Here is an 18,097-nt window from a genome sequence, read left to right as displayed (position 1 = left end):
TATGTTAGCAAGCCAGAGGTAGGTGGTATTTCACCCAGCGACCTTCAGACTCAAGCCACAGCATAAAACAGAGCAGTGTGGCGGGCTCCAGACGGGACTGTGGAGAGGTGACCTTCAGGCTCAGCATGGAGGAAGCTGGTCCCATACCATCCCATTAGCACTAAGCCACAATTGATCACCACAGCAAATCAATGCAAGCGAGGTCCCTTCCAGAGCTCTCTACAAATCGGCTGCGTCGTGAAATACGAGCTTGTGAAGTTTCTCATTTTGTACAATTCTGACATTTCTTGCCATGTGATTAAAATAGAATAAGATCAAATAGAAAATACTATTTGCTCAATCACCTGCAAACCCAACACAGTCAATACAGCAATTCCATCCAGGAAGTCCATTTCCGAGACTCCATAAAGAAGCCCACATTTAAATTTCATGTTCTCCGCTGTTACTGTGAAAAATTACATGTTTTAAATATAGGACAAATACAGGCCAGGCCAATTCTTGTTATAATAAATTTTATTTCAACATTCTCAGTAAATAAAATCTCCCAAGCCCTGGCCAATGAACAGCTGCTTCAAGGCTCATTCAATAATACATAATTTCATTCCAAATAATGATTTGTTCATTTCCTTTGAAGTCTGATTCAAGTCCTTTTCCCCTGAGAAAGCCCAGGTTTCCAACTATCATTTCTTCCTTCCATGCTTCTTAGAACACGGAACACCTTCGAGTGTGTGCCCCTTCTCTCCCTGCCTTGAGTAGGCAGCTCTTCAAGGTCAAAGAACTGTAACATCGGCCGCCACTGACCCGCATTCCTGGATACCTAGCCAGCGAGCGTTCCACAGGAAGCAGTTCCTCCACGGCTATTTCCTGATCGAAAGAACCATAATGACGGCATTTAACCCATGGCGGGTTTTCCACCCATCCATCTCCCACACTGCTAGACTCCCCATCACACCAGTCATTTCTAGTGAAGACATGATGTTATCCTAAGAGACCTCCACACACACAGTCATTTTACACACTGTCAGCTTCATCTATTAATTCTCTTACTGTCAGAGACAGTTAAGGGAGCCTTTGTGGAAATGTCTAAGGATTTGTAAAACAGAAGCATATTTGTTTGGCTTCCCCTGGTGCACGGGGCTTAGGAACTGCGCAATCATAAGAATCAGAGTGAGCTCTGTGGCTTTTCCATAATTGACTTGGGGAGGCAAGAATACAGTTCAGAAACAGAGTGCTTTCTTGGGACCCTAGTACTTGCCGGTCTACAGATCATTTGGAAACAAAAAGCAAACCTAAATCTTCAAGTCAGATGCTTCCAGATTGAGACTACCTGCAACCCTTAACCACAGGTAAGATTTAGCCTCTAGTCCAAAGTGTCTGACAATGCAAAGCCCCCACCCCCACCCCTGTGCTCTTAAAGGACTGTCAGAATGAAATTAAGCAGGTGCCTGGTCAGCTCTCAGACTCTGGGCAGGCAGCCTGGGTCTCTAAGCAGAGGAAGAGTCCTTGAGTCCAAGAAACAGAATCTGGTGGGCCCTCCTAGCCACAGGCAAGAGCCAATGAACGGTTCCTGGAACTTGGTAGAGAAAGGTTTCTACAGATCCTTTGAGAGAGCTGTCCCCCACAGGCTCATGTGCTCTAACACTTGGTCCCCAGATGGTGGAGCTAGAGGGAAGGTTGTAAACATTTACAAGGCGGAATCTAACAGAGGAAGAGGTAGGTCACTGTGGGATTCTAACTGGCCCCTGCCACGCCTTCTATCCCCATAATGGACAGCAATGACCTCTTAAATCATAAACTGAAGAAAATCTTGACTTCTTGTCAAGTGTTTTGTCATAGCCAAGTGACTAATATGGCATCTGTGACCAGGGGCTGGGTAGCCCCTTGGTGGCTTTGGCCCCAGGTTATAGATCATCAGGTTGAATAGAGACTTCTAGAACTAAGATAATCCTCAGAAACGGACTTGTCCTGGCCTTGTGGATCAGAAAGTACTCAGTTCGAGAATTTGGAAAGCCTACTCAAATTGGCCTGAATACAGGAGACTACAGTCCCATCTGTTCAGAACACCTGGTTCCATTCCCTGTGATCTCCTCTGAGGTGCCACCTCTGAGACATGCTGTTTACACAGCAGCTTCCCTCATGATCACAAAATGGCCGCCAACTGCCACTAAGATTCCACAGTTCTCTTTTCCCTCCCAAAGGAGAGAGAATGCCATCTCTCAGAGCACTGAGCTAAATTCCTGGGTTTTGTTCTCTCCAGAACACCCCTCTATCTCTTTAGTAAGTGGAGAGTAGGTAGGATTCTGTGACTATTTGGTCCAGTGAAGGCCACCATAGCATGAGGTTAGTAAACCTAGGGGAGTGTGGGCTGAGACCTGTCATTATAATGTCCATTTCCTCTGCTCCTGAGCAGAAAGGTTCTAGACTCCTAAACCTATCACAGGGCTTTCTTAAACCATCCAGGGATATAAATAGTGGCACAGGGTCTTTTTAATACTTTAAATCTTAGGTTTGAGTAGACTCCCAACTACTATATCTGGACTAATCCTGGCCAACATCCTCCCACATGGCCAGGTCTACGCCTCTGCTCCACTCTGGTCTATCTGTCTAACTCAAAGTCTGTGGGTAAATCTCCCACCTCTCAGTTCTTCTCAGAGTTCTTTTCTCTGCCCAGAAAATCTGCCTTCCACTTCCTGCTCAGCTATTGGCCACCAACTCTTTATTTAAACCAATCAGATACAATTCTACATTGCCTTAGGCAGGTGAGGAAGGAAGAAACCTTTACAAACGATGAGACCAGCGATGGGCCCTAGAAATAACACCACCAGATCCTGCCAGCCTTTAGATCTTTGCGGAATTAACAACTTGACAGAATTTACACAAGTAACCGTTGAATATACAGAGACACACCTTCTCACGATGTATCCCAACACAATCTCGTGTGATTCCTTTTGTGTTCTCTCCAGGAAAAGGTCTCAGACAGAGCCCAGGCTCACCTCAGGAGGAGACCCAGAAATATGAAGAAGCGTTCATTTCCTCCCTGGGACTGTGGATCATGATATCAGCAGCAGCCACTTTGGGTATTGAGTTCTCTATCATTTAGTCCATGACCAGGAGTTCTGAGAGAGGCCAAAAAGATTCCATTAGCAACCTAGTCCAGCGAGCTCCAAGCAAGTTCATTTCTGCTCACCTTCTATTGTCAAATGGCTCTAAGGAAATAGTCCTTACTATCAACAGACAAATGGAGCCCTTCTTCTTCTTTCCTCCTCCTCCTCCTTTCTCCTCGCCTCATGTGCTTGCCTGAATCACAGGTCAGGATCCACCACAGTGCCTCCCCAGGTCCCCACCAACCCCAACTGCCCAGACTTCCCCAGGAGCACTGACTTTCTTACAGCCTCCAGGATCAGCTAACCATATTCTGTGTCCATGAGGACCCGTCCAAACAAGAGGCCTGTCCAGGATATTCCTGTAGGTCCCTGCCTTCCGCACTTTATAGATTACAAGAACCCAGTCCCAACTCCTCAGTACCTCTGCCAAGATCCGGAGAAGACAAAAAGCAGGTACTCCTCAGCTTCCATAATGGAAAGAGCTGGTATCCAGAGGGAGGCAAGTGATCTATGTACGTCAAGAGCCAGACCCTGACCCCAAGCCCTATGACCCTCTCCTACCTCCATTCAGTGCCTCATTCAAAACCACAGCCATCTCTGACAGCATGTCTGGGACCGAAGCACCAGGCTTCGATGCACCTGGGCTCTGCTCTAGGTGACCAGGACCTTGAGCATGTCTGAGGCAGCTGCTTCCTGTAGCTTACTCTCTCAGAAGTACTCTGTGCTAAGGTCCCTGTCAGCCAGCAGCCGGGCAGGCCAGAGCACAATCCTTCCCTGGACTCTAGGGTACCGCTCAGACAGACAGCCTTGGAAAATCCAATTTGCCTCTCCCTTGCTTCAGTTATTGCTTTGAGATTTCTTTTGCAGTGATCTGGGTCTTTGATGCACAGACTCATCTTTGGTGAGTACAGATATTTCCTAGGAAACCAAGGAGCTCTTTCCTTCAGGAATATGCTGGACACAGCAGCCTTCACTTTAGGAAGGTGCTGGACAGAGTATTCCCTTCCTTCAATAAGGTGCTGGACAAAGTATTCCCTTCCTTCAGGAAGGTCCTGGCAGAGCAGCCCTCCATTTGGGAAGGTGCTGAACAGAGAGGACTCTGGAAGCAGAGCCACTGAGGCTCCCATCATGCTAAGGGCACTGTGCTCATTCACTTCCGGAACCTATTCAACACACAAGTACACAGCGAGTGCCTGAATCTCTGTGGTCCAGCTCTCAGAGCCTCCCACAGGAGAACTAAGCAACCAACCACACCTCCTTTGCAAACATTAGGAGGAGATAAAGGGGCTCTCTCCCCAAAAGAAGACGCATAGGTGCAGGCACAAGCAAAAACATCTGTCTTCTTGGGAGTTAGTGGGTCCCTGGTCCCTGAAGCTCACAAAGAGGAACCCCAGGGACCAGGTCACCGGTCTCGAGACCTCTGAGCAAAGAGAAAGGTGGTGCAGGGTCTGCTTCAGTTGCCGGAGCACCCCAAAGGTCCTGTTCAAATCCTGACATGACCTTTCAAATTCCTGGGATGGAGCCTAATCACATTCGACCCCAGGCCTCAGATCTTGACTTTCTTGTATCCCAACGGCAAACTCCTCCGTGGTAGTATCTTAATATAAAAACTGGAAAGGAAATCTGCATTCTAGCCTGGGAACTAACTGACCCTGGGGAGTTGAGGGTAGAAGATCGAATCAGACTTGCAAATGAGCCTTCCTTCCCTCGGACTAGGGCTAACAATTTTCTCCAGGTGCGCTCTAGAGTGCACATGCGCACTTTCCGGGAAAGTTCTTCCTGAATCAAAACCCTGCAAAGGAAACCACTTAACATGCACCGAGGGAGCTGGCTGCTGGGTGGAAGCTGCCAGTGAATTCTCTTGCAAGGCAGGGGACACTTCAGGATGTGCAAATTATTTCTCCTTTGTCAAAGCACATTTCTGTAGAATGGGAGAGGACAAGCCCGCGGGGAGGGGGCTGAGTGGATGAGATTCCTAACGGCCGCTGCGTGTCTCCATGCAAGAAGAGTGTTGCACTGATATCACTGTTATTAACTGGGGTTTGTATTTTGTCTTTAAGGTCTATTTTTATTGTTTTTAAGTCTGTGTGTGTGGAGAACTGGGTTTATGGGAGGATGTATGTGGATTCAGGTGTCTGTGGAAGCCAGAGATGTTGGACTCCCTGGAGCTGGAGTTAAAGGCATTTGTGATCTGCCCCTTGTGGTGTGGTTGCCAGTAATAAAACTCTGAGCCTATACGAGCATAGTACATGCTCCTAACCACTGAGCCCAGATGTAGCCCTGGAATGACCTCAAAACTTTTGATCCTCCTGCTTCCACACTTGTAGTATATGCCACTGGTGTGCACCACCACAGGCAACTGTTTCCATTTTTAGATAGGGTGACGAACTGCAGTTCTAGATAGCCTAGAACTCTCTACATAGACCAGGCTGACCTTAAACTTACAACAATCTTGCCCCTGACTCTGCCTCTGCCTCTGCCTCTGCCCCTGCCCCTGCCCCTGCCCCTGCCCACCCCTCCTCTGCCCACCCCACCCCCCCGCCACACCACGCCCCCCCGCCCCGCCCCGTCCCTGTCTCTGCCCCTCCCCCTTCCATGCAACTCCCCTTGCCCCTGCTCCCTGAAGACTGGGACTATCAGCAGTTACTACCACACCTGGTCAACAGTATTATTTTTGTTATCTATTGCAAAAACCAAATATGACTGAATCCTTAGACATGAAAGTGACCAACACTGACAAACTGAGTTTTCATGATGGCAGCCACCTTGGCAGAAAGAGCAGGACAGAACTCGAACACTCAGCAGTCTTTGGGTTACCACAAGTTAAGTGGGCCAGACTTAGGTGGAGGTCAGAGCCCGGGTCTTCTGAGCCTAGGAGCCAGCCCAGAGATGAGGAGCCCTAGCCCTCTGGACCTCCTCCAGATGTGCAGACTCCCAGATGGAAGTCAGACTCCACCCAGGGGGCTCTGCAGGGGGCTCTATGCACAGAAACTTGCTCCTCCCCCTCCCCTCAACACCGTGTGCTCCCTAGAAAACAAGAACCATGGCACCAGAGAGCCAACATGCCAGCCATGCTGACCTGCATGCAGCTGTAGCCCAGGATGGGATAGAAAGAGAGAGACCAGAGGCCTCTCAGGATGGATGCAGTAAAAATTTCCCTAGGCATTAAAGGAAGCCATCAGAGCTACGCAGCAATCTTGCCGATGCTGTAGGCATCAGCCGAAAGAGGCTCATCTTTGAGCAGACCTGCTCTTACTCCTGCCCCAAGCCAACAGCTAACCTGTCTTATCTGCTATGCCAGACGGAGCCACCCAGCAACATTCAAGATTACCCCTGGATCTCCCCTCAAAGAACAGAGAGCTTTTTCTCTTATGGAAAAGGCAAGTGAGAATAAAGCTTCAATTTTAAAAGGCTTTAAAGTGTGTTTCAAGGCAACGAAGTCAACTCGACTGCCCGGGCACCGTAGCGCTCAAGAAAGGCAGCCTGGTTTCTCTGTATTTTACACCAGACATCCAAACCTTCCTGGGTCGGTCCTATGGCAGCTCAGGTTGCTTCTCCAAGTCAGATATGCATCCCACTCCTAAGACATCAGGTCATCTGGACTTCTGCTTCCTGGCCTTACCTGCAACTTCTGGCTTCAGAGAAGACCCCATAGGCAACACTTTCTAAAGCTGGAAGAAAACCACAGGCGAACCCAAGTCTGGGTGCTCATCGGAAGCCAGGGTTTGAAATGTTGTTGAACCCTTGCTGTTCCCCTCATCCCAGCCCAGCACGTGTGAACCCTTGAGATCCTTCTGCAAGGTCACGGATGGCCGCACACAGTCACATCCGTAAGCAAGGATTTTCATCCCCATTCTTAAGCAGAAAAGGATACTGGAAATAATTCTTTAGAAGTTAAAGATCTTGATTTTTTTTTTTTTTTTTTTTTTTGGTTCCCTTTCAGACAGCGTCTTTGTATCCCTGCCTGGCCTTGAATTTGTTGTACAGCGGAGGATGACCTTGAATTTCTGATCCTCCTGCCTCTACCTTCTGAGTGCTGGGGTTTTTGACATGCGCCACCATACCTGGCTTATGCCATGCTAGGGAGCAAACCTAGAGACCCATGCATGCTGGGCAAACGCTGTAGTATCTGATCTCCAGCCCCATTGCCCGCAAAGTAAAGACTCTCTGTACATTTCCAGAGAGCAAGGAGAGGGGTTTGTGGAGATCAGACGGACCTGCTGACAAATGAGTTTTGAAATCGATTTGTAATTTAGCTGAACAAGTGTTAACTGCCGTAGTGAGTTTGATCATTATACTCCTTTTAAACGTCCTTATTCTCAGTCATACATTATTTAATTTACACTTACAATGGACCATTGGTTGCAGTCAGGAAGCATATGAGATACTGATGTTAAAATACAGCAAATTAATGAAGATGGTAAAAAAAATTATGCAAAATCTCCCCCAAAAGACTTTTGCCACATAGATTAACTATGACCATCTGATCGGAGATCACATATGGCACATCTATCCAGCAGTCTTCAGTGCTTCAAAATTACAATGTTTAAAAATGAAAACACAGTGACAATTATACCCTTTTGGGGTTTTCATTTGTTGGTAATAAAAACAGCCTACACAGGCAATATGTTATTCCTAGCAAAGTGCTTACAAAAACACAGCATGAGGCTCTTTCTCTTATCTTGTCATTTTCAAACGTAAATGCAAACATTCTGGAAATAAGTCACTGGTGGTCTTTTCCCCCCTTAGTGCAAAACGCAAGAGTGTAAAACACCAGGTCACAGAAGCAGCTGTTCTCTGCTTGACGCTGAACTATTCTGCTAAATTCCAATCTGCATCTTAATATGGATTCAGTCCCCAACAAACATGTCATAATTTATGTGTTGGCAAAGCATGCTTTTTCTTGCATAACTAATTAAAAAGAAATTAAATTAACCAGTGTCTACCAAGCACTTATTGTGGCATCTAATATGTAGAAAACAAAAATAAATGTTAGCTACCATTTCTATTATAAAATATTATCAGTTGTTAAACGAGGGAAAAATTCAATTTATCCTAGTATGTAATTAGTATTATTAAATACTATTTGTGGAAACATTCTAATAGAAACTTTAACAATACCGATCTCACTTTTAAATTAAAAATGTCTTTTATTACATATAACTAAAAAAGAAAAAAATTGCAGGGTTGGGTAAAGTGCTCGTGTGCAGATGTAAGGACCTGAGTTTGATCCCCAGAACCCATGTTTAAAAAAACAGAAAAAAAAAAAAAAGCCAGGTCTAGTGGTGTGTTTATAATTCCAGTGTTGAGAAGGCAAAGATAGGCTGAGCACAGGGACTCCCTGACCAGCCAGTATAGCCAAATCAGTGGTTTTCAGGCTCAAGAGAGATCTTGTCTCCAAAAGGAAAGTAGAGAGAAATGAAGGAAAATATAAGATCTACCCCTGGCCTATAAACATATGCATATACATACTCTCTCTCTCTCTCTCTCTCTCTCTCTCTCTCTCTCTCACACACACACACACACACACACACACACACACATATGAGATGAATGGGAAGGAGAGTGAAGGGAGGGAGAAAGAGAAATACACACACACACACACACACACACACACACACCAACAGTTGCAAAATAGCTGTCAACCCTGTATGCTATCTACTGACCTACAAGATGAGCCCATTTGTGCAATCATGGTATGAGCATTAGTGGGGTAACCAGCTGCTTTCTGAGTAGATTTGAAGTTCCCTAAACAAGAGGAAATTCATGCCCGCCTGGTACTATAAACCTTATCTTATGAAGTCAAAAGCCCTAGCGGGGAAATTACTGTCATTATTTTGCTAACTGGACACAATATACCTATTTAATGGCCTTCTAAATATTTATGCTTACTCTGTGGATTAGTGCTGCGGTGGGCTTTATTCAGAGAAGATTCTTTTTGCAGTAGGTGTTGGTTGCAACAGAGACCCTCCTGTTTGCAGTGCTGAGAATAAATAGGACATCTGTATCAGCCTCCTCTGAGGTTCAGGGAGCCACTGCAGAAAAGTGTCAGGGAGACTGACAGAGCAGGAGGAGGGGGTGAAGTGAAATGGAGTGCTGATTTCTGGACACATGGTAACTCTTACATCCTTGAACTCTTAAGTACCAGTGTGAGATTTGAAAAAGGCTTGGCCCGTGAGGACTGGAGAGATGGCACAACAATTAACAGCACGGACTGCTCTTGCAAAGGTCTATAGTTCATTTCCCAGTACCCATGTCAAGGTAGGTCATAACTGCCTGTAACCAGCTCTACGGTATCTGACACCATAATCTGGACTCTATGGGTACCTTCATTAACATATGTACACTCCCACAACACGCTTGTGTGCACATGCACACTTAAAAATACAATAAATTTAACATAAGACTGGATCCATCAATATTCTCTCAAGGATCTGTTCTTGCTCTCTGACAGCTTACAGGTGCTCAATGGTTGCTAAGGAGACAGAATCCAAGACCCCACCCCTCCATGGGGATCTACGGGCAGTCAACAGTGGCTGGAGAGATGTTTCCTTCAATGGTATAGCTCTGCTACATTTCCCATACCTGCTCATACTCTTATGAGTAAGCCTAGTCAAATTAGGCAGAAAAAGCCTAGTCTGTCAGTCTGTCTGTCTGTCTGTCTGTCTGTCTGTCTGTCTCTCTCTCTCTCTCTCTCTCTCTCACGCACACACGCAAACAGAGACAGACAGACAGACAGACAGATAGACAGACAGACAGACAGACACAGAGAGGAAAAGGCATGAAAGTAGATGAAGGACCAGGACCAGTTGGGAAAGGGAAGAGGATCAGTGGATATGGGAGGGGGTTAACAGGATGAATGTGATCACAATATAATAGATACCTTGTGTTATATTTCTGTTGCTGTGATAAAACTCCACAACCAAGGCAAACTATAGAAAGAAGAGTTTACTTGGGCTTATGGTTCCTGAGGTGTAAGAGTCTGTCACCATCACAGGGTGGAAGAGTAGCAGCACAGGCATGGCAACTGGAACAGTAAGCTGAGAACTCACATCTTAAATGACAAGCAAGAGGCGAAGAGCTCGCTGGGAATAGCTTGAGTCTTTGAACTCTCAAAGCTGCCTCCCTGTAGCGCTCCTTCTCTAGCAAGGCTGCACCTCTGAAGCCCACCCAAACAGTGCCGCCAACTGCAGACCAAGCACAAACATCTGAGCCTGTGGGGAACATTCTCACACATGTATTAAAACACAAAGAAACACATTATTATGTATAATTAACATATTAACAAAAATAAACCTCTGGGTCTGGAGAGATGGCCCAATGGCCCCTGTAGAGGACATGAGTTCAATTCCTAGCGCCCACAACTAGCAGCTCACAACCACCTGTAACTCCAGTCCCAGGGAACCTGATACCTTCTTCTGGGTACTAAGAGCATCAGGCACATACATGATGCACATATATACACCCAGGCACTCATATATACAGGTAAGAAATGTTTTAATTTTAAAGAAATTAAAAAAGAAAGAGCGAGAGATAACACAACTGACCAAGCTGGGACCTCTTAGTGCTCTAGCTGCCTGTTAGTCACCAAAAGGAATTCTGGGTTGTACCTTTGGGTCATTTGTGCTCCTCTAAGTAATCCTAATCAATTCACTGGTTCACCAAGTACCCCCAAAACATTATTGAGTGATTGGGGAGCATTTCCATTTATGCATTGGTTAGTTTGTAGATCTGGAGGTATAACCCAGGGCTTTGCGATTACCAGGCCATGCTCCCTTTAGCCATCACGTTACTAAAACTGGAACAATACAGAAAGGATTAACATGGTTCCTGTGCAATTACCAGGCTATAGCTGTCCTAGGAGGGTTCTCAGACCATTAAGTAATTTTGAAAGTTCTCATGAAGGCCAATGGGTGACCTTAATGCAAAGAAAGTTTTATGATCAAACAAAAAGTTAAGGAAGAGCCACTAAGGAAAAATAAAGTGGCTGGGGTGTGGTGCACATAGCTTTAACCTGGCACTCAAGAGGCAGAAGCAGACGGATCTCTGTGAGTCTGAGACCAGCCAGGGCTACAGAGATTCATATCCATTCTCTCCCCTCTTGCTTGTGCCTTAGGAGTTGACCTACATGGAAGCGACGTTTCCTCCCCGCTGGCTTCCAGTCCGGCTAGTAGAATGTGCCAGAAGATTAGAGAGAGGGTGGAAAGGATGTGAGACCTTAATCCTTCCTCCTCTCCTTGCAGGCATCAATTTAGCCATAATTACATTTCTCTGCCTAAAGCTATGGCATCTGGAAGGACCTCTCACCCTGTCCTCCAGCTTCTTCTGGGCTCTAGAAACTGCCCCTTCTCATGTATCTTCCTTTATCCTGGTCTCTGGTCTCCCTCTGTGATTCCCTTCAGCCTTCCCACGCCATTTTGAATGGCCCTTTCATTACCTCCTTCCACAAACACATCCTTTCGGGGATTCTGGGGATGGAACCCAGGGCTTCCAGCTTGCTAAGCCAGTACCTATCATAACGTATGCCAGCCCCAAACTCAACTACTTAAGGGCATCATTTTCCTCCTGAATTTTATAATGATCAATTACTAGAAGTGGCTCCAGGAAATGGGTCCTCAAAGTGAGGTTTCAAAATTGAGTGACTCGGGGCTGGGGATTTAGCTCAGTGGTAGAGCGCTTGCCTAGGAAGCACAAGGCCCTGGGTTCGGTCCCCAGCTCCGAAAAAAAAAAAAAAAAAAGAACCAAAAAAAAAAAAAAATTGAGTGACTCGTTTATTTGATAGGATCCTTCCATTTATTTTTTTTTCTTTTTTTTTTTTCACCTTGTTTCAGAAGGTCTCTTTCTTGCTGTCCATTGCTGTGTACACCAGACTACCTGACCCATAAGTTCTAGAGATCCTCCTGTGTCTGCCTCCCATATTCCAACAGGCACATTGGGATTATAGATGTGTGCACCTGCTCTGTCTGGCTTTTGTGTGGATTTTGAGATTTGAAACTCATTTCCTCAATCTTGCATGGCAAGTGCTTTACCCATTTAATCATCTCCCCAACCCCAAATTGCTTCTTTCTGAGGATAGATGGGATTGTCCTTTATGTCACGACATTCAAAGGATCACTGGGGAAGCCATGCAGTGTGATGCAGGAAGAAGACACTGTTGACACTTCACTAACTCTGCATGTCCTCATTTTTGTAGCAGTGGTGACCCCAGAATGTCTGCCTCTGACTGCTTTCAAGGGAACACATAAGAAAATCATGAACTTCTGAGCAAATGATTGACAGGATCCAGAAACACTTCATGACAGTGTCCCTAATTGCTGGATGTATGAGTCGGGGTTCTCTGGAGTCATAGAACTTACAGAATGTCTCTCTATATTGAGGGAATTTGTTGTAATGGCTTACAGTCTGTAGTCTAACTAATCCAACAATGGTCATCTGTGAATGGGAAGTTCAAGAATCTAGTAGTTGCTCAGTCCCATGAGACTGGTTGTTTTCGCTGGTCTTCCTTAGAAGTAGATTCCAACAGATGTGCCAGCAAGTAAGTACAAGCAGGTGAAGAAGAGTGAACCTTCCTTCTTCTAATGTCCTTATATAGGTCTCCAGCACAAGGTGTGGCCCAGATTAAAGTTGCGTACCACCACACCTGGATCTGGGATGTGCTTTGTCCCAGGCTGACCTTGAACTCAGAGATCTCTTTGCCTCAGTTTCCTGGGATTAAAGGCATGTATTACCTTGCCTGGGTCTAAGCTTTTCATGGCCACTGTGCCTCAAGATCTCCATGTCAAATCCAGGTCAGAAACATGTGTCTTCCAGCCTCAAGATCTGGATCACAGGTGAGCCCTCCAATTCTGGATTGTAGTTCATTACAGATATAGTCAAGTTGACAACCAGGAATAGCCATGACACTGGAGATACAGAAAAACTATAGTTTAGAGTCAAACCCAAAATCCAAGCCTAAATATCATAACATGGCATACTCAGAAACATGTGCCCTTCCGGAGCTCTTATTAACAAAACTCTGGTCCTCAATTTGGATTTTTCTCCTAGAGACATGAAAATGTCCACAGAACTGTTAGTACAATCAGTGAGAAGCCAAAGATGGTATAAACAATCGACAGCTATCTCTAACCCCCCAAATCGTCAGTGTAACATGTTAGTGGGTACCAAGGTTCAAATCCACTGTGCTAAGATCAGGGTACTACTAGAGAAGACATAAGACATTGACTCATGGGAAGAGGCAGTTGGGTCGTGTCTTGGTCACTGTCCTATTGCTGTGAAAAGACACCATAACCAAGGTCATTCTTACTAATGAAACATTAATTGGGAGTTTGCTTACAGTCTCAGAGGACTAGACCATTATTATCATGATAGTGAGCATGGTGGTATGCAAGCAGGTGGTAAAGCAGTAGCTGAGAGCTACATCCTGATCCAAAGGGAACCTTCCATAGTACCACTCCCTGATGACTAAGCATTCAACTGTATCAGCCTATGAGAGCCTTCTTATTCAAACCACTACACTCCATGCTCTGCCCCCCATAGGCTTGTATCAACATAATATTGCAAAAAATGCATTTAGTCCAGCTTCAGAAGTCCCCATAGTCTCTCACAGTCCCAACACTGTTTAAAGGTCCAAAGTTCAGAGTCTCTTCTGAGACTCATAGTAATCCTCTAACTCTAAAATCAAAATAAAAAAAAAAAAAGAAAATCACATACTTCCAACATTCAAAGACACAGAATATCCATTACCATTCTAAAAGGTAAGAAAAGGAGCCTTGTGAGAAAATGCTGAAGAAAAGAAAGACAAAAAAAAAAAAAAAAAAAAACAGGGAAAATTCTAAATTCTTCATCTCCATGTCTGATTTCAAACACATTTTAGGTTTCCAAGTAATTCTGTTCTATTGACTCCAACACACTCCTCTCTCTTAAGCTGGTTTCACACACAATCTACAGCTTTCGTTGGCAGGTATCCCACAACTCTGGCATCTCCAACATCTTGGGGGCGCCAACAGAATTCAGGATTCACCTTCAGAGCTTCGCACAATGGTCTTTCTAAGCCTCCATGCATAGACATGCCAGGCTTCTGTGGCTTTCCTTAGAAGGGAGCTTCACACAATGGCCTTTCAGGCCTCAGTGGCATTCCTTGGAAGGGAGATTCCACAACTCCTTTCTTATAGCCTTGACTCTAAAACCAGAACTGTGTCAGAAGTTGCCAAGTCCTGCTGCTTGCTGGGGCTGAAACACGGCCCCATTGTTCAGTTACATTTGCATTAGCTTTCCATTGTTGAGGGTTTCCCTTACTGCTTAAGCTTTTCTTTAATTCCTTTTCACAAGTTGAAAGCTTAGCTGAGTGGGGTCTTGTTCTGAGGTCACCACTCCCTTCATTCCGTTAACTTTAAACTTTTAAATCTCATTGAGCATTAGACTTGGCTCCAACATGACATTCCTGGTGTTGCTTTTCTATTCAAACGGCACATTTTGTATTTTCCCTTGATCAGCCTCATTCTTTTCATTATAGATCTGCATAAGATCTGCCACTAATAACCACATGGCACAGTCAATAATGGGCTTCTTGAAATCTCCTCTGCCAACACCATTGAGCCAAAATTCTTCAATTTAGCCTCAGGGAGATTTTTGAACAAGGGGAGAAAGCAGCCACATTGCTCACCAAAATGATACAAGAACAGTTTCTAGATCACTTACTAATATTCTTCCCTTCTGAGAACTCTTGAACCAGTCCACTGTAATTTGAATCACCCTTGGCACCACTGCCTTCTATGCTCCTACTAGGATGGCCCATTAAGCCCTGCTCAAAGTGTTCCAGCACTTTTCTAGTCCAAAGTCCCAAAGCCTTCCACATTCCTCCAACAAACAGCAAGGTAAGGCCTGTCATAGTATTACCCCGCTCCTGGTACCAGCTTCTATCTTAGTCACTCTTCTATGGCTGTGAAGAGACACTATAACCAAGGTAACTCTTACAAAAAAAAAGAATTGGGGGTTTGCTTATGTTAAGGAACAACTGACTATTTTCTTTTTAGTTAAATAATGTTAGATTCAATGGTTCTTTGGGGGGTCAGAAGGGTTGTTTGTTTGTATGAGGTTTGTTTTTTGGTTTTTTGTCCATTGGGTTTTTTGATTTGTTTTTCCTTAATAGTCATATGAATTACATATCATAAATTGTTTTCATTGTCCTAAGAATTGACTGGCCATTAAATGCTTCATAGTATGTTAACTATCTGATCATAAAGCCATAATGTATACCTTTCCCATAATCATTAAAATAACTGCAAAAATCTTTTTTAATCCCTTGCTCATTTGGCATAAGAAGTCCTTCCTGTTTCTGGTCTGGGCCACTTTCATTCTTCTCCTCCCGAGGAGAGCTACATCTGGCCCAGTCACAAAAGTAAAAATTTTACCTTGCAACATCTCAGTGTTAGTTCCTAGTTTTAGGCACCATAACACCTTATAGTTTCAGGTGTTTACCATTATCACTGTGGTGGGAAGCACAGCAGCATGCAGGCAGGCACTAAGAGCAGTGGGTGAAAACTACATCATAGCTCTGCAGAGCTGGCTCAGTGGTTAAGATCATTGACTGCTCTTCCAGAGGTCCTGAGTTCGAATCTTAGCAACCAAGTCTATAGAAAACTACATCATGATCCAGAGAGAGAGAGAGAGAGAGAGAGAGAGAGAGAGAGAGAGAGAGAGAATGAGAATATGAGCTTGATGTGGGCTTTTGAAACCTCAAGCCCACCTGCAGAGATACAGTTCCTCCAACAAGGCCACTCTTCCTAATCCTTATAGTGCCTTTCAAATACTGTCACTCCCTGGTGACTAAGTACTCACATAAATGAGCCTATGAGGGTCATTCTTATTCAAACTACCATAGATGGATAATTTTGAATTCCTAAATCTTCTAGAAACTTCTTTATTGGTTGAATGAAATTCTTCACTGAACTGGTTTTTGTTTTTTTTTTTTAACTCACCCTTGCTTGTTTAAAAACCTACCATTCAGTTATTGACCCAACAGATCCAAGTCAACTCAAATAATAAAAATCATTTGTTTGCACATGGCATGGACAACAGTATACCGCCATTGTCTTAGCTGTCAGCTGTGATCAACTTTCCAGTTCTCTCCCATAATACAGTCTGTATTTTGTCACAACACTGTATTAACTGTCTTGTTGGCCTATAGAAAAATCATGGCAGCCTGTTACATTTATCTCATTCTGCTAATTGGATCTATTGAGCAATAATGAGTAATCACAATATATATTTTAGCAAGACATGTGCATGCCAGAAAAGGATGAGTAAACCTCCAAAGAATTCAAAGGGCTTGTCATGTAAGTGAAGTTCCTTAGAGTATCATAATGCAGAACATATAGGCAGAGACCCTGTCAAAGCACAAAAGGGTGTTTTCCCCTCTACCATTTGCTGCATAGCAAGTTCTAGACCATCCAGTACTATATAGTGAGATCCTATCCAAAAAAAAAAAAAAAAAAACCTAGAAAAAAGTTACTTCCTACCTTGTTACAATCTTAGTTATATATTTATTTTTAAAATACCTTTAAGTATTCAAACTGTAATAGGAACCAAAAGTCTTCTTGTCAACGCTATATCTAGTCTTGATCTCTCCTAAGACAATCAGCTTTCTGTCTGCTTTATCTGGTTTCTATGTACACAAAGAAATAAAGTTATATACATAGGATGTTATGTGACTAACTCTACAGCTCCAAAGGGTCTTTTATATGTGTATGTATTATGTGTGGGCATATATATACAGGTGCATGTACACGTAGAGGGCAACTGTCAACCTTGGGTGCTATTCTGCAGCAATTGTCCATTCTGTCTGTTTCTTAGGACAAGGTCTCTCACGAGAACCTGGGATTCCAGCGATTCAGCTAATTTGGCTAGCCAGTGAGCCCAGGGATCTATTGTTCTCCACTGTAATCCACTGAGATTATAAGCAAATACTGCTGCATGTAACTAGCTTTTTACATGGATGCTGAGGCTTGGGCTCATGTCTTGTACTTGGTTGTAAGCATTGCATGATGGAACCATCTTCCAAGCATCAACTCCACATGTCTTTTTACTAAATAATGAAACTTGAGGATCTTTCTGCAACACTACATACACATCCAGGGTTAGGACTTTTTTTGTCTTTCATGGGAGGGCCTCGTATGGCTATTCCTCCATGGAGCTGTCCTCCTCCCAAAGGTTGTCTTGGAGTGTAGCCTTCCTAATCAGGTAGACCATATGTTCTTGTCTTGGCTAGCTCTAGAAAATAGTCTCTCCAGAATCAATAAAATATAGACTGTACTGGGTGTATGTGGGTTAGGGTCAGCCCACTTCTCAGGCTGTTTATAGCCTATATCTACAATTTACATATTTACTTAGAAAAATGAGTTCTAGAGTTCAACTCTAGAAGATGAAGCATGGAGAGTGATCAGAGGACCTGAATTAAGATGACTTCAAAGCAACAAGAATCCTTGAAGCTGGGAGCCACTTAGATGACTGCAGTGGGTCTTATGAGATGGCTGGAGAAGCTTCACACAAGATTGAGCGATCAGGCCTCTATAAACACCAGGAATCACATAGATGTGTAGACTGAGTTGGTGAAATCACAGGTGCAGGGGGTATACCAGATCTCCCAGAAAATAGTAACAAGTGCCCTAAGCACAGACAGGAGAGTTTCACCAGATAAAGGAGGGGGTAGACCAGGCTCACCGGAGGACAACCAGGAAATCTATCTGCATGGAGTTTGAGAGCCTGAACCTGCTTCCCCTTCTACTCACTCAGTGGGGAAAGCAGTGGTGGCTGTCATCCACCTAATGCCGCCTCAGTCCTGCTCAGAGACAACAGGTCCTGTCCAGGCTAGTCAGACCAGAAGGCTCTATGAGCTGTGTCTGTTCCCTTTCTCTCTGTTCTCGGGCTTCATAGGGCTTAGTTATTAGCTGTTGGGCACAGCACCCTGTTTTACCCTGTCCCTGCCTCAGCATAAC

At 44.5% G+C, this 18,097-nt stretch overlaps 1 long non-coding RNA gene across 1 annotated transcript in view; it reads right to left on the bottom strand.

Moving 5' to 3' along the window:
• Positions 1 to 495: 495 nt before the first annotated feature.
• The window catches only part of LOC108348219 (uncharacterized), a 132,120-nt gene continuing 114,518 nt past the window's right edge, over positions 496 to 18,097 (bottom strand). Inside the window, exons 4-5 of the long non-coding RNA XR_015631606.1 lie at positions 2,994 to 3,116; positions 496 to 864 (exon numbers count right to left, since the gene is read on the bottom strand). This is a non-coding gene — a long non-coding RNA (uncharacterized LOC108348219). The remainder of the gene's footprint in view (positions 865 to 2,993; positions 3,117 to 18,097) is intronic.

Source organism: Rattus norvegicus, chromosome 10, assembly GCF_021556685.1.
Source record: "Rattus norvegicus strain SHRSP/BbbUtx chromosome 10, alternate assembly SHRSP_T2T, whole genome shotgun sequence".
NCBI lineage: Eukaryota > Metazoa > Chordata > Mammalia > Rodentia > Muridae > Rattus > Rattus norvegicus.
The sequence above is the reverse complement of the archived record's forward strand: the minus strand, read 5'-3'. Positions and strand labels throughout refer to the sequence as shown.